Source organism: Panthera leo, chromosome F3, assembly GCF_018350215.1.
Source record: "Panthera leo isolate Ple1 chromosome F3, P.leo_Ple1_pat1.1, whole genome shotgun sequence".
Taxonomy (NCBI): domain Eukaryota; kingdom Metazoa; phylum Chordata; class Mammalia; order Carnivora; family Felidae; genus Panthera; species Panthera leo.
The window spans coordinates 371775-386992 of NC_056696.1; the positions used below are offsets into that span (position 1 = coordinate 371775).

A 15218-nucleotide genomic window follows, 5' to 3' on the forward strand; every position below is an offset into this window, starting at 1 on the left:
CTTGATCACTCACTTTCTCAAAATTAAGAAAAAAACATTAAAAAAGAGAAGAAAAGATAAAAAGAATAAAAATTCAAATGAAAACAAAGATAGAAAACCAGAGGAGAGTTGTCTACTGGTGCATAGGACAGGTGGCTGTCCTGGTCTACGGGAGGGGCTGTCTGGTCCCATCAGTGTCAGTCTCACTCCCATAGAGAAGCAGTTACGAGGCACAGAGAGGCAGGATTTTGTGTAATTGGCCTGCCTCCACTGAGGCTCACTGTCCGTTCCCTGAAGCCCCACGATGTTGGTCATGGGGAGAAAAATGGCCACACCCCAATCTCTCCTGCCTACAAAAGTTGTCTCAAAGCTTACCATTTAGGCCGTCCTCACAGAATACCCTGAGGGCTCGGCTTGCCTTGCTGCAAAGTCTCCTGTGCTCCCTGATCACTGAGCTGGGATTCAAAACCCTATAGGATCCCGCTTTGCTCAGATCTGATTTTGGAGTAGCACCATTCTGCACTGTTGACAAAGGGCCTCTGGCTCATGTCTGCAGGATCTTTTTCCCTTGGCAGGGCAATACCTCCCCTTTCCACCATACTCAAGGCGTTCTCTCCCAATGTTTCCCTGGGAGCCAAAGGGCGGCTCCCTCCCCACAAGGCAGGGGAGGTGGCAGCTCTTTTCTAGAGAAAGTCTGGCAACCTTGAAAATTCTGTTTTTTAGCTTCTAAGGCTGTTTTGCCAAGTAGAATTGGCTCTCTGGACCTCTCCTTGTTCTGTGGCCTGGACAGGTTTTCTCATATCCAAATACACTTCCCACAGCCTCTCTCTCTGCCTTCTTTTCATTTCTCCACCAAAGGGCTTCCACCACTCCATTCCTGTGCGGACCATTTTATTTCTCCCAACCACATACACACCCTACTGTCCCGCCAACCTGTGTCTTTGCACTTGTGGAGATTGTTTTGTCCCTCTGCAGCCTGTATTCCTGGTATTCCAAGTATTTTGACCTTAATACTGCTGTGTTTGAAGGACAAGGGAAATTCTAATCCCTCTCCTCTGCCATCTTTACTTCTGCCTCATTTTACTTTCCTTTTCGCATTTTCACAGTTCTGTGTAAGTTTGCATTATTATATCAGTTTAATATGTTTTATAGATATTTATGATGGTGTTTTCTTACAGGAAGTGTATTGATCTGAATTTTCTTTGTTTTTCTTTTTTTAAAGTTTATTCATTTATTAATTGGAGAGAGAGACAGAGAGAGCACAAGTGGGGAGGGGAAAAGAGACAGAGGGAGAGAGAAAAAACCCCAAGCAGACCCTGCACTGTCAGCGCAAAACCAAATGGGGGCTTGAACCCATGAACTGCGAGATCATGACAGCCAAAATCAAGAGTCAGGTGCTAACTGAATGAGGCATTCAGGCGGTCCTAACATTTTCTTTGGAAGTCCCCTGGGTACTTTTAATTTAATATGCCTTAGTTTAAAAGGCATTGTTTCTGACCCTTTCCCTTTCCTCTTCCCTGACTGTTTGGATTCTGCTCTGTCATTTGTGTTCCCTAGCCTAATAAATAGCAGCCCTGGAACAGGAAACGTCCTGGACTCCAAACTTCTCTGAAATCACCGCATCCAGTCACTCACCACATTCGATAATTTGTACTTGCTTACCATTTTTCATATGTTATTTCTGTAATTTACTCTCTCACCTATAATTTTGCAGTACTCTTCTGGTTTTGCTTCCTTTACATTCTTCCTACATTGCTACCAAAGTGACCTTTCTAAAATATACATGTGACGATGTCACTCTTTTGCTTATTCAATGGATCCCCTTTATCTGAAGGTGAAAATTCATGTTCTAGCATAACACTGCTCTTTTTTTTTTTGTTTCGTCCTGATGTTTCAGTAATCTCTATCTATCCCATTGTCAATAACTCTGTTCCAGTTTTGCCATATTGCATAGGTGTTGTCACTTACTATATTATTTCATACTTGATTTTTTGCCATTATAGAATGCCCTTCACACTCTCCCTGCGCACTTTGTCTGTCTTTTAAGATACAGCCTTATCTTGCTAGCATTTGCTGAGCTTCCCAAATGTGTTTTCTCCTTTGTGCGTTCACTGTACGTTATTCACTTCTCTTGCAGAACTAGTGGATGCTATTTTTCTGTCCTTACCAGTTTTCATGCATCTCTGCCACTACTAGCATATAGAACAGACTCTGTCTTTTATTTATATTTCCAGCTCTTCCCCGGATCGTGGCTATGACTTGACAGATACAGTATGTGCTTGTCTTTCTGAGTGGGTGAGTGCGTGACCAAATTAAGTAATGTGATATTTTTCTGAAGTTGGTTTTTTGTTTTGTGCTGTTTTTCTAGGAAGCAACAGCAAAGTCAGCAATGGAAGCAAAGTAAGATGGTGTTGGTATTATTGAAAATGTGACACCAGAACAGTTAATGGCAGTTTGACTTCTGCTGGTGGAGTGCATAAAAATGACAGAAGTGGTAAGTTAGTGAATCTTTGTGAGTTGTTTTCCTATGATTAAATGCTAGTACGAGAAAAATCTGAAAGTATGTAGATCCAAATATATTATCCTTTATTCGTGAAGATATTTTTCTCTTGCTTTCTTTAGAAGTATCCCAAGTACTACCCCTTTTTACTTTCGGAAAATCTGGAACCCCCTGAACAACTTTTCTGTTATTGCTTTTATTTTATTGAAATATTCATGAATGGAGATAGACTTGTGTATGTGTTTAAATTCATAGTAACACATGTTTTCATTAATTTATCTGTGACCGTATTCTCTAGATATGATGTTAGCATTAGAACTAGGAGAAGAGGAAGATGTAGAATCACCTTCTCTTCCTGAGGTACTGTCTTCTTATTTTTAAGTATAAGCATGGCCTGATGTTAAAACATCCAAGAGATGCTTTGACTTTGACTTTTGAATGATTAAAATAACATCGAAGTCATACTTGTAGTAATATAAGTAAAGTAATGATGACCTATTCTAAGGTGACAACTAGGGAAGGAGGTAAAAAAAAAAAGTCCTGATCTCTTAGGTCCACGAAGTTGCTGCATAATGCTAAAAGCACTCTAGTTGAAATCAAAGACATGCTAGCATTTTGCTTCCATCACTTCCTAGCTGTGGGATCTTGGAAAAACTGCCTCAAGGTCAATCACCTCGTTCCTAAAAATGGCACCAAAATAAATCTCTTGGTTATGCGTAATGAACAAATGTGGCAATGTTTTGTAACCTGTAAAGGGTGCAATAGAAATAGAAGACAAAATGATCACAGTAGCTTTTAGTGAATTACTAAATATTGATGATACTTTGGTGAATGTTTGTTATTGTTGAGAGTGGGGTGGGAGGACAGAAGATCCGAAGCAGGCTTTGCACTGAGAGCAAGGAGCCCAAAGACGGACTTGAACTCATGAACTATGAGAACATGATCTGAGCCAAAGTTGGGCGCCTAATCGACTAAGTCACCCAGGCCCCCCAAGAATATTTGTTTTAAATGTGAAGATGTCACATTGACCCTTGAACCAGGTGGGTTTGGACTGTGGGAGTCCACTTACACACAGATATTTTTCAATAAATAGAGTAGCATCGTGTAAATGTATTTTCTGTTCCTTGTGGTTTCTTTTTCTTTTAATTCTTTCTTTTGAGACAGAGTGAGGACAGAGCAGGTGGGTAGGTGAGGGCAGGGTGAGAGAGAGACTCTTAAGCCGATTCACACTGCCAGTGTATTTCTTTCCTCTCTAAAATAATTTGGCTGCTAATAATTTAAAGTTTTGCAATTGTCTAGTTATTAATCTTTAAAAAGTACTCAAATGCACTTTAGTGCTCATTATAAGGGATGGTAAGCTAGTTTTTAAGGTTTGTAACTAAAAATCATCTAGCTTATTTTTTTGGTCGATTTAACATGTAATGAATTTTTTAGTTCCAAAAACTGACAAGCTCAAGTTTATGAGTTCATATTTTTCTTCTGCCTTAGGCTAAGGCAAGTTAGTTTTCACTTCTTTTTTTTTTAATTTTTTTTTTCAACGTTTTTTATTTATTTTTGGGACAGAGAGACAGAGCATGAACGGGGGAGGGGCAGAGAGAGAGGGAGACACACAGAATTGGAAACAGGCTCCAGGCTCCCAGCCATCAGGCCAGAGCCTGACGCGGGGCTCGAACTCACAGACCGCGAGATCGTGACCTGGCTGAAGTCGGACGCTTAACCGACTGCGCCACCCAGGCGCCCCAGTTTTCACTTCTTACAGGAAGTTACAATCCAGTGAAATGGGAACAGCTAAACATAGATGAAGAAAGTTAACAGTAAAATTTTAATTACTTTCTCATTTTTTTTTTTGTCCGTACTTGATTACTAAAGGATAAGGTGTTTTTACAAACATGTACCCTGCCAGAAAAGACATGTGAAAATTAAAACAAGGAAATTAACCATCCGTTTATGCAACTGCAAAAAATGACTCATGGACCAGCAATGAATAAGGAATGTGATAGGGAGCATGATATATCTCTATAATTTAAGACATTCTTCTATGCAAAACTTTGTGGAAATGTGGATCAAATAAGGCAAATTAGACTGGAAAAATAGCTTAAAACTCATCACCAGTGAGTGAAAGCTGAAGTTTGGTGAAATTTGTTAACAGTACAGCATTCCTACTCATCTTGAAGAAGAACCACCACGGGGTCACTCTAAGGAGGAACGAACTGAAAGGAAATACCTTCGAATTGGACAAATACTGTACTTGATTGTGAGGAAGAAGATGCATTTGGTCTGTCTCGGCAGTATTTCAGGCATTTCCTGAACAAAAAGAGCCTAGTCTTGAAATGTCATTCTCTCTCATTCATACTCTGGGTCCCCAGAATATGCTTGCCAGTCATCATCTAAGCTTTCTTTAAATGAAAGCAAATCATCCGGGACATAAAAATCAAAACCGCACTGAGATACCACCTCACACCAGTCAAGAGTGGCTAAATGACCAAATCAGGAGACTATGGATGCTGGGGAGGATTTGGAGAAACAAGAACCCTCTTGCACTGTTGGTGGGAATGCAAACTGGTGCAGCCACTCTGGAAAACAGTGTGGAGGTTCCTCAAAAATGAAAAATAGATCTACACTGTGACCCAGCAGTAGAACTGCTAGGAATTTACCCAAGGGATACAGGAGTGCTGATGCGTAAGGGCACTTGTACCCCAATGTTTATAGCAGCACTTTCAACAATCGCCAAATTTATGGAAAGAGTCTAAATGTCCATAACCCGATGAATGGATAAATAAATTGTGCTTTATATACACAATAGAATACTACTTGGCCATGAGACAGAATGAAACTTGGCCTTTTGTAGCAACGTGGATGGAACTGGAGAGTGTGATGCTAAGTGAAATAAGCCATACAGAGAAAGACAGACACCATATGTTTTCACTCTTTTGTGGATCCTGAGAAACTTAACAGAAGACCATGGGGGAGGGGAAGTGAAAAAAAAACATTCGAGAGGGAGAGAGGCAAAACATAAAAGACTCTTACAAACTGAGAATAAATTGAGGATTAATGGGGGATGGTGGGGAGGGGAGGCTGGGTGGTGGGCAAAGAGGAAAGCACCTGTTGGGATGAACACTGGGTGTTTTATGGAAAAAAATTTGACAATAAATTTCATACTAAAGAAAGTAAATCAGACTATGAAAATGAGAACAAACCAAACATGGAGCATCTTTTTAACAACAATGAGGATTTTTTAAATGATATAGAAAATAAAAAAGCAAGGAACCCACTAGTTACATTTAAAGTGAAAGAAGGCCAAGAGTTTGACATGCAAATGGCAAAATTTATGGACCAAAATACCACTGATTGTAAATTAGTCTAGTGATTCAGAGCCCCTTTTTGATTTGTGGCTTGCCTGCTGCAATTTGATGAAAAACATGGTTCAAACAAAAAGGCATGATATTTCTGCTGTCACAAACACGAGAAAACAAAACCTGTAAAGATTTTTTTCCAGAAACCATTTTATGCAGACAATGACAGTACTCATAACTATAAAATATTGATTCTGAATTAGAAATTGTGAGTTCTTCTTCAACATCTCGTTTTCCAGCATCTGAAGTATATCTAAGTGAAGAATTGCATCAAGATATTTAAAGGTTTAACAATGATATAGGCATGTCACAAGTAGAGTTCCTGTCTTTGGAAAGAGAGAAAGTTCAACCTCGAAAAGAGGAGGTCTGCCTTCCTGTTACACTTGTTTTTCTCTTTAGCAATTATCTGATCCATTCTGATTTTCCACTCAAGAGAACAAGAGTGTGCATACAACGGAATTGTCTAAATAAGTAATTGTGTCTGGAATTAGATTTCTATTTAACAAAGAGGAGTTCAGGAAAACATTCTTTATGTTTGTTTTACTTAAAGTTTCTGTGTCAGCCTTCCAAGTAGTATATGAACTGGGAAACTAACTTAGCTATATAAGTACCATGTGACTTCATGAACCAGATTTACCAGAAAGAAAGTGCGTAAAAAAAAAAAATCCCCAGGTGGTTTTTTAATATATTGGCTTAAATATAAATTGAATTTCCATAACCAATAAAATGAGAAAGAAGCAATAACTAAGAGAAGGAATATAAACAAGTGTTCCCAGCTAAAGCAATTTATTTATTGCTTCAGTACCTGTCTGTAGACTCTGGGTCTAGGGTTCTTGCTTGTCTAGCAAGACAGCAGCGGGATGCAGGATTGCAATGGGAGAGACAGCTAATGTCCCCGAGAACACACGAGGCAGGATTAAGGGTCCTTGCTCTGTTTTTATTAGGATCAGAAGGCTTCCAAACATGGTCATGGATGTGCACAAAGAGACAATCTGTGAACATGAACTCATGGGCATGAGGGAAAGGGGGTTTCAAGATATAGGGTGTTAGGGGTTAGGGTCAATATAAAATAAAATCCTGGCCCCTGGCAGATGGTTGTTAACAGCTGACCTGAGGCAGTTTCTCTGCTTATCTTAGCTAGTCTAGGGGAGAAGACAGATGCTACCTCAGGATCCGCAAGCCACCTTTCTTTTGCTAGTTAGCTCCCTCTGGGCATCATCACCCTGCAGCCTTATTTACCTGTTTACCTCATTTGATTCTTCCTTCCTATGAAAGCAGCTTTCTGCCATAGTACTAAATTGGGGAGGGTATCTTCCTGAATATCTTATCTTGTTTACCTCACACACCTTTGTCTTGGAGCCTTTGCCTCGCCCTCTCTATACCTAGATACCTAATATTGTTTATCCAAACTTGGTTGTGAGCATTCTATGGCTTTGTAATTTTCTATGCCTGGTTAACCCATCACTGCAAGCTCAGGGAATTCCTAAGCTTATTCCCCACAAATATAGGGAGTCTTGTCTGCTTTACTCACAATCTTGGAACTTAGAATTTCAACATGACCCCTTGAAATAAGCTTAATAACAGCTATTTATGTTATCACCCCTTTTTTTCATATTTTTTAATCTCATTCTCAGATGTTTCTGTTGAGTCAAACCTTCACTTTATGTTCAATAGAGTATGATAGCTTTTGGCCTGTATGATTTTTACCATGTAGGTAGCATAAACCTTCAGCAAACCTTCAGTATTTAACTCCAAGGGGGAAAACTGAGTTTTGAGATGTGTGGACTTTAGAAATAGACAAAATCTAGAGGTACCCTCCTTTAAAAGATAAGTAGCTAATCTCCTCGTCCCCTATCAAGTTATTAATTTACTGAGCCAAAGTCACAATTTTCATGCCTCTAAGTTAATGAATTTGTGGTCATTTCTCTGTTTCAGCATTCAAGATTTGTGTCATCTCTTTTGGTGCCATAAAATGCTAGGTAATGCCACTTTAAAACTTGGGACGAATCATTTAACCTTTTTGAGTTTTACTCACGTTATCAGTAGCAAATGGGATTAAAAGTGATCATTACTCTTATACATTCTCCCTATAAAGTTTTATGGTTATTGAATGTGAGATTCGGAGAGCATTACTAACTTCTCAGAATTCCACCCTAACGTCCATTTCACTTTGTTCCTTTTGTGTTGTGGCAAACTTTGGTTCATAAATTTTAGGGGACACTGTCACTTTTTTTTGAGAATCTTAGGATCCAAAAGAAAAAGAAGTGTAAAAGGCAGTCAGGGAAAGAATAGCTTCGTGCAGAAAGAGGAAAGCTTCCTGGTTTTGTTACTGGAGCACCTCCATGTTGCATGTTTTAAATCTGGCTGTTGTGTTAAACCCAGGTGGTAAGGATAGAAAAGGACAAATTTTGTCTCTTGTCTTTTTATTTCTTTGTATCTCTGGGTCAGATGGGGTGGGGGTGGGTGGGGAATTCTCGGTAGCAAAGTGTGGATATGAATAAGAGTACAAAATTAAGAAAGCCCTTTTAGAAATTTTGGTAACTTCTGCTTTGTTTTTAATTCCAACAGAAATGAAGCAGAGTTTATAAAAATTACAATTACTTGTAATGATAAAGTAAGCACAGAATATTTTCCTCCATTGAATTTATGACAAACTAAGTGCCAACTGATAAAATGAATGAAAAAACTTTTTATTGACTAAAGTAACAATTACCTTTAGTATCAAGTTCCATTAAAGGTTGAAGAAAAAAAGCAGCACAGAGGAAGTGACATGGAAGTATCAGAAAACATACATGATGCTGCGGCTGCTGGATTAATTCCACAAAGACAGAATGGAAAAACTGATAACCATCAATTGCCTATTACAGAAAATAAAGATTCTGATAGGTAAGCCTATATAGCAATATTTAAATAGTAGGTAATTGTTATTTTCCTATGCAACAAACTTTTCTAGTTTGAGCTAATGTTCACGATGAACAAATTTCGTATTTTTCGTGGAGATATTTCATCCTACGTGCTAATGAGAAAAATGTAAATACCACTGAGATGCCATTTTTTGCAGTCATAGTGATAAATATTTTATTAAAAAATAACCAAAGTTAGGAAATGTGAGGAAAATGACATTCTTAGACAATGTGGCTGGATGAAATTGGTAACTCCTTTCAGAAAGGTGACGTAGCAGTGTATTTCAAAATTTCAAATATGTCGGGGTACCTGTGTGCCTCAGTTGGTTAAGCGTCCAACTTAGGCTCAGGTCATGATCTTGCACTCCACGAGCTTGAGCCTTGTGTCAGGCTTTGTGCTAACAGCTCAGAGCCTGGAGCCTGCTTCAGATTCTGTGTCTCCCTCTTTCTCTGCCGCTCCCCTGCTTTTGCTCTGTTTCTGTCACTGTCAAAAATAAAGAATATAACATGAGAAATGTATTTCAGGTAGGTCATCCCTTTATTCCAATGGTTTCATTTTCAGGACAGGGGCCTTCTGAAATATGTGACTTCTATAAGCAAGCGCGTGCGCCTGCACGCGCGCGCACACACACACACAAACACACACTATAGGGACTTTTATTATATATTATTACATATACAAAATAAGACAGATATATTAAGGTTACTTTTATAAATATGTTACATGTATATGTGAAGGATATTATAGAATTCTTATATCAAACATTTGGAGACAGCCTAAATGTTTATTTACTCATTTTAAGAGACAGACAGAGATTGTGGACACTTGGGAGCCCAATCATCGAGGGGGAGCAGAGACAGAGAGGGAGAGAGAGAGAATCCCAAGCAGACTCCACGTTAACAGTGCAGAGGCCAACACAGGGCTTGATCTCACAACCACAAGATCATGACCTGAGCCAACATCAACAGTCAGATGCTCACCAGACTGAGCCACCTAGGTGTCCCAGAGATAGGCTAAATATCCATTCATTAATAAGGATGTAAAGTTTCACTTCTATAAGGTAATGGGGTATGTGACCATTTAAAAAAATGAGTTTAGGTCTAGGTGTACTGATGGTTTAACAAAGTGTATTTAAAGCATTTGGTTTGGTTTGATATCATGTCTTGTGCACATTTTGTTAGAATACTTTTAATATCTACCGAATTGCAAATGGAAGTTCCCTGCTACACTGGCAGTCTACCAACAAAATTGCTAGTTATTAGATTTTTGGTTTTTTTTCCCTGTGCATGAGTGCTCCAATGTTGGACCCTCAACTTAATCTGAATATTGCCAAGAGGATTCACGTGGCAACATGTCTCACATTCTATAGAAATATTTCATGACCCCTGTCCTATAAACCAAAATGCTGATAATGCAATGAATCGTTTTTATAAAGTTACCTTGTTTGCATACCATTATCCTGCCTTTTTAGACAATATATTTCAACATGAACCACACCAAATTTTTCAACAGTGCCTTCATGTTCTACAATTTATGACAATTCAGTTTACAAAGTAGGACTATATTCTGCATTCCCAACCCCTTTTACTTCTGTGTATAAAATTTTAATATGACTCATTACTTTGGATAGTACAAAATATCCTAGAGTTGGGTGAAGTTTTAAAAATATTTGTTTACTTTGAGAGAGAGACAGAGACAGAGAGAGAGAGAATGCACACATGAGTGGGGGAGGGGCAAAGAGAGAGGGAGAGAAAGATTCCCAGGGAGGCTCCATGCTCTCAGTGCAGAGCTCGATGGTAGAGAACCTAGAGATCATGACCTGAGCCGAAAACAAGAGTGGGATGCTTTGTGAACTGGGCCACCCAGGTGCCCTTAGGGTTCAATATTTTTTATCAAGCACGAAATACTGCCCTTGAAACTTAGTTTTTCTGTGGTCTTTCCAAGCATGAGAAAAATGGTAATCAGCTTATATAATATTATATATCTAGAAAAAAAATTAAGGAGTCTTCTCAGTGTATAATTTTGTGAGTTATTTAGTACCTTGATCTGTCATTTTAAAAAAGCAAAAAAAAAAAAAAAACAACCCAGTGTTACATATATGCAGTTTTTAAGACTTCCAAATATTACAAAAATACTACCTAATCATTATGTATCAATTGAAAACTACAGCAACAATAGAAAATTAGATCAACCATGACCATTGCACTTAGCTATGAAATCCATCAACAGCCTTCTTCACTCTTTGATCCTGATTTCCCTCCCTCCCATCCACTCTTGAATTCATTGTAGCAATTTTCCATCTCACTTCTCCAGAATTGTTTTTTCAAGGTTACCACCGATTTTCACTTTAATAAATCTAAACATAATTTCATACATCTCATTTTACTTAACCTTTCAGCAATATTTGACCCCATGGAAAAGTCTCTCCTCCAAAATTCTGTCTCCATTTTGCATGTAGGCTATCACTAACTCACCTGATTTTCCCGCTGCCTTTCTAGTCTGAAAACCTCAGCCTGATTTGCTTGTTTCTCCTCGTCCCCCACCTTTTAACCCATTGATGTCTTCCAGGAATTTGCCTTTGATTTTCCTTCTCTTGACGTTTACTATCTTGTGTATTCTAATGATCCTCAAGTTTATATCTTCAGCCCTGATCTCTCTCCATAATTCCAGGCCCGCATATCAAACTGCTTACTTGATATCTCTTTCTGGATAGCTATTGCAAACTTAATATGTCCCAAATTGAACTCCTGATATTCTTTCTTAATATTTGTCTTTCATGTCTTTCCTAATTGAGTTAATAACAGTTCTATGAGTTGCTCTGCTAAAAAACTTGGTGTCATTTTTGACTCCTGTCTTTTTTTCTTTTCCTTTCACTTTTTCTTTCTATTTTCTTTTTTTTTTTTTCATACACATCACATCTCATCTGTCAGCAAATCTTGTCAGGTCTTCCTTCAAATATATCCAGAATTCAAACACATCTACCATGACCAGGAGACTATCATCTGTTGTTTATATTGGTGTAATAGGTAACTAACTGGTCTTCCTGTTTGTTTCTTCTTTTGTTTTTCCTCTGTTTCCGTTAATTCTAAACACGTTGGATCTAGTAAAACGTAAGTCGGATTGTGTCCTTCCTCTGCTCAAAGCCTAATTGCCTCCCATTTCACTCAGAGTACATGCCAAAACTCTTTCTAATGCCGACAAGGCCTGTATATGATCAGGTGTCTCCTTCTCTCTCTCTGATTTGAACTCTTTTCTACCCCTTTCATTCTGTCCAGCCATACTGATTTCTCACTACTCTTTAAGTACTTTGGACATACTTCCGTACTTGCTGTTGACTCTGTCTGGAATGCTTTCCCTCAGATACCTCATGGCTTGATTTTTCCTTTGTTTTTCCTTTCAGGTTTTTGCTTAAAAGTCACTTTCTCAGCACGGCCTTTCTTGGCCATCCTGACTAGTACTTCAACTACCCTTTTCCCTATAACACATCAAAATGTGATTTCTCTGCTTTAGTTTTTCTCCTCTAATACTGTATATTTTGCCTGTGTAGCTTATTGTTATTGTATGTTTACTTCACTCATGAGTAGGATTGTTATCTGTTCATTGCCATGTCCTCAGTGCCTAGAAAATGTTCTAGTCTATGTAGTACTTATTCAATGTTTATTGAGTGAACGGAGTTTAACTTGTGTGTATAGTTTTTAACATAATACTAGTCCCCACTTTGACAAAGTTTGGCGTGGGTTCATTCTGACAACTAAACCCGCCAGTTATATACAGTTTTTTGATTTTGAGGGGCCCAATATTGTGTTTACTTGCTACTTATTCTTTTAGTTGTATTTATGTTAGGTTTCATTATGGTGAAATGTATCAAAGGAATAGCAAACTTCCTTTATATTTATTAAGGAAACTAAAATATGGGGGCAAATTATTATACGACTTTAAAAATTCTTGCCAAAGGATTATGAGCCCTCAATAGCTGAAATAAAAAGATGAAGTTGGAATTGATCACTTACAAATAAGAGCGAGCTATGCTGGCTAGGTTAGTCTTTTCTAACAGAGCAGTCTGCTATTCTTATACAGGTTTGGGGAAGAGTGGAGTTTAAGGATTGGAGGACTTTCAGAAAATTAAATGGTTTGTCATCATCTGAAGCACCATGCTTATTTGGGTGAGACTGTTGTGGATTGGTTGGCACACTGAAGCATGTGTATTGCAGTGATTTTTGTCCTTTATTGTCTGTCTTTCAGAAGGAAGGAGCTGAAATGGATTGGTTGGTGAGTAGGGCTGGTGCACATTAACACATTTAAAACTGGTTTTGGTGGCTTCTTTTTGCCATGGCTACGTGTTAGGGTTTCTTTTTGTTTTGTTTTGTTTTGTTTTTTCTAAGTTTGAGGTGGCTTTCACCAGATGTTTTCTACTTACAAGTTGCTTCTATTGACTGGGTTCAAAATGAAAGCTATTTCAAATTCTATAATTACAGATTCATTTTTGAAGTTTGAGTCAAGAGGATTTGTTTGATAATTGCTTTCAGAAAGATTCTTCTTTTCTTGGATGTTATTTCCATGAGAAAAGTTATCTGTATAACAGTTTTTTTTTGAAAAAAAACCCACAATTTTTAGTTTTGTTTTTGTTTTTGGTGCTCTTCGGGACTCATGTTTAAGTCCTAAATAATCTGTGGGAAATTTCATTATTTTTTTGAAATGTACATAGCTGTATGGTAATAATATTCTGTTGCATGCATTTAGTCCATGAAAACAGAATTATAATTTTCTTTTTGGTGAATCCCCCATTTTTTTCTATTAGGATTAGATATTAGGCTAAAAGTATACAAAAGTTAACAAATCATTTTTATAAATTTTTTTAATGTTTATTCATTTGGAGAGAGACAAAGTGAGAGTTGGGGAGGGGCAGAGAGAGGGGGAGACAAAGATTCCAAATCAGGCTCCAGACTCTGGGCTGTCAGCACACAGCCCGATGTGGGGCTCGAAGCCATAAACCCTTAGATCACAAACTGAGCCAAAGTCATACACTTAATGAACTGAGCCATCCAGGCGCCGCAAACCATTTTTTTTAAACAAAAGCATAACTAATCAGATGATTTTTATTTTTGAGCGATAGATAATGACATATGAGTACTTTTAAATTTTTGAAGTTTTTCCAGATTTATGAGATATAAGTAACACACATCTGTGTAACTGTAAGGTGCACCTGTATTAATTTGATACACTTTTATATTGTCAAATGCTTACCACAATAGTGTTAATACTTCCATCATCTCACATAAATATCATTTCTTGTTTGTGATGATCTAGTCTTGTAGCAACTTTCAAATGATAGGATACAGTATTGTTCACTGTAATCACCATCCTGCACATTAAATCCCCAAAATTTATTAATATTGTAACAGGTAGTTTGTACCCTTTGACCAATATCTACCCATTTCTCAAAGCCTCCTAACCCCGGCAACCACCAGTCTGTTCTGTTTTTCACGCATTTTTTTCTTAATTCCACATATAAGTCAGATCATACAGTGTTTGACTTCCTGTGTCTGACTTCACTAAGCATAAAGCCTTCAAGTTTCACTCATGCTGCCACAAATGGCAGGATTTCCTTCTTGTTTGTGGCTGAAAATATTCCATTGTAAATGTATACCATATTTTTTAATCGATGGATCCACTGATGGATGCTTAGGTTGTTTCTTGACTATCGTAAATAATGCTGCATTAAACATAGGGCTGCAGGTATTTCTCCAAGGTAAGGATGTCATGTCTTTAAGATATATACCCAGAAATGGGATTATTGGCTCATATGGAGGTTCTATTTTTAGTTTGTTTAGGAGCCACCATACTGTTTTACATAGTGGCTGTCCCAATTTACAGTCCTACAGGAGTACAAGGAATTCCTTTCCTGTACATCCTTGCCAACGATATCTCTTGTCTTTTTGACAATAGCCATTTTAATAGGTCAAAGTGATATCTATATACTGCAGTTTTGATTTGCATTTTCCTGATGAATAGTGATATCGAGCACTTTCTTGTGTACCCTTGGCCATTTGAATATGTTTTGAGGAGAGACGTCTTTTAATGTGCCTTGCCCAGTTTTTAATTATATTTATTTTTAGCTGTTGAATTGTACGAATTCCTTACACATTTTATTGACGGTTTTCATATTGGTAGCTTGCGAATGTTTTCATCCTTTCCATAGGTTGCCTTTCCGTCATGTTGCTTGTTTCTTTTGCTGTGCAGAAATATTGTTGATTGCATTGGTTGGTTTTGCTTTCATTGCTTGTACTTTGGATGTCCTATCCTAATTCATTGGTAAGATCTATGTCAAGGAGCTTTTATCCTCTGTTTTCTTCTAGGAGTTTTATGATTTAAGATTTTATATAGAAGTCTTTGCGTTTGGGTTGACTTTTGTGAGTGGTGTAGAGGCACAGTTTTATTCTTTTGCATGTTAATATCCAGTTTTCTCACCATCATGTATTGAA

At 37.8% G+C, this 15218-nt stretch overlaps 1 pseudogene; it reads left to right on the forward strand.

Annotated features, from left to right (window-relative positions):
• Positions 1-15218, forward strand: part of LOC122212378 — a 100838-nt pseudogene that overhangs the window by 34648 nt on the left and 50972 nt on the right.